The sequence below is a fragment of the Poecilia reticulata genome, linkage group LG10, assembly GCF_000633615.1.
Source record: "Poecilia reticulata strain Guanapo linkage group LG10, Guppy_female_1.0+MT, whole genome shotgun sequence".
Lineage (NCBI taxonomy): Eukaryota > Metazoa > Chordata > Actinopteri > Cyprinodontiformes > Poeciliidae > Poecilia > Poecilia reticulata.
Window position 1 is genome coordinate 4,192,845 of NC_024340.1, and position 2,238 is coordinate 4,195,082.

General features: G+C 37.6%; 1 protein-coding gene across 5 annotated transcripts in view; it reads right to left on the reverse strand.

Moving 5' to 3' along the window:
• LOC103470915 (rho guanine nucleotide exchange factor 9) overlaps nucleotides 1-1,915 on the reverse strand; it is a 63,450-nt gene extending 61,535 nt beyond the window's left edge. For 4 of the 5 annotated variants that reach the window (XM_008419630.2, XM_008419627.2, XM_008419625.2 and 1 more), the window contains exon 1: nucleotides 1,821-1,914. The gene's annotated coding sequence lies outside the window, so the exon portion shown is untranslated. Of the gene's footprint in view, nucleotides 1-1,820 lie in introns of all 5 variants that reach the window. The other variant, XM_008419628.2, reaches the window with a different exon arrangement.
• Between the last annotated feature and the right edge of the window lie 323 nt (nucleotides 1,916-2,238).

Here is a 2,238-nt window from a genome sequence, read left to right on the forward strand (position 1 = left end):
TATACATGTATCCTTTTTTTTAATAAATGCTACTTTGAGTTGGTGTAGCAAATAAAACACAAATTAAATACAATGGTTTAAGATTTCTAAGATTTGAAGAGAAGAAACAAATTAAATGAAAGACTCTCTTAAGAGAAGCAGCTTTTTACTTATTGTTTATCTGTATCATAAACTATAGAACAAAGGAAGTAAATTTATACAAAAACTTTCTTGGTCTATTCTATCAAAAGATTTAGGGATAACTAAGATTTTTTTTCATGTACATAGCTACTTCAGAGAAATGTAAGTAAAGAAACTCTCATAGCAATGCCGAGAAGCAAACCAAATCAAAAACGTAAGAAGATGTAAAGTCCTAACAAGATCTATAGAGCTCAGCACATGGTGGAAGCCATTCATATGCAACATTTAGACAGCGCACAACCTAAAACATGTTAGAAAACAGGAGCAGTTTTGCAGCACTGCCCTTTAGAGTGATAAATCGAAAAGATCAACCTGAAAATGTCCTGGTTGATTTGAAGCATCCAAACATGACACAGGTGATAATGCTTCAAAAAGTATGTTTTTAAAGTCCAGGCAGTGGAATACCCTTTACTTCTCTCGATGAAGACAAAAGCTGAGGGCATAAAAAATTCCCACAAACAAACTGCTGCTGGAACAGGAAGGGCTTGGCAAAGCATCACAAAGGAGGAAAGCCGTTCTTTTGATGATGTTTGTGGGCTTCAGACTTATGCCAGTCACGGCCTGCATGGGTTCTGCACAGCACATTACAATGGAAAATTCATATTTGGTTAATCTGTCAAAGTCACATTTCACCGCAAATGTGCGACTATTCAAACTGTTGGTGTAAAAACTGTTCAACCGGTTGGAGTTACTTGCTGGTGATTTTGAGAGAGCTTCAAATTTGTCACGGCTAAAGGGTTCATGCAGTTTAAAAAAAAATAATAAAAAAAAATAGTTTGTTGTAAAGCCAGAATGTAAATCTTACAAGTGTATAAAACTTTTAAGAATGCAGTTGTCTTAAAATGGTAAGACCTCCTCTTTGTTGTTGGGTCAGTTTTGATTAGTTGCTAGAAACTAAAACGTTTATATAAAAGAAAAATACAGGCAATATCTCCTGTTTCAAGAGTAAGAAAGACCTTGTTTTTAATAAATATGAGCAATTCCTTTAAGGAAGTCATTGTTGGCTCACTGGTTAATTTTTTAACAAGCAGAGGTGAGTGCCTATTACAATAAAGATCCAGCACGAACAGTAAGAAGCAGATTTGCTGAGGTGGCTGGTGGACAAATAGTTTGAATGGAATGGATTCCCAAAATTGAATTTGGACAGGCTCTGGTACAACTTCTTTCAATCAGTTTTTAAACTACACACTTAATTTATTTAAATCTAAACATATCATCGCAGCTACTACTCATAAACTTTATTTCAAATTATACAGTAATATCCCATTAGTAATGTGTAGTAGTACACTTATTAGAGCCTATGGCTACAAAGTGCTCACAGGCTGTCTTTTCCTGTCACTGTTACAAAGTTATTGCGTAGCTACTTAGTTTTAACTAAACAAGAAAAATACAGTAAGTGTATTTTTCTCCGTTTTCTTTGGGCGTTAATTTTTGTTCTTATTTCACAGGAATGTTGCGTCTATAAACACTCTCGTTGACGCAATTTACCTACTTCACTACACTCCCCACGCAATGACACTGTCCCGTTTCTACCGAGGACAGTTTTACAACTAACAGACATTAATAAACTAAAACCCCGGGGAAGCGCGTTTATTTTAGCTAAATTAAACTCACAAATGAAGTTTCAGCTGTGGACTCACCCGCAGCACAGCTCCGCCGTGTTCAACAGGGCATCTCCGCTGCTGTCCCGTAACGTCGTCAGACACCGCCTGAACAGTGGGTGAACTCAGGCACTGCCTTAACTTTCAGTCCGCCTGTTCAAAAAAAAAAAAAAAAAAAAAAAAAGAAAAAAGGCGGATGTATTATTGTGGATAGCTACTCCCTTTATTTCTCCCGGCTCACATGTGTTTGGTTTGTAGGACTGTGAAACTTCGTCAGCTTTCATCAGAGCTGAAGAAACTCCCCGAGTTTAGACGAAGCGCGTGAACTCTTGCCCCGTAAAGCTCCTGCAGATGCCGACAACTCTGATTTGTGATAAAGCTCTCACGCAAACACACACGCAGACACACAGTCGGTCTCTTTCTCTCTCTTTGTCTCTCGCTCTCACACACACATACA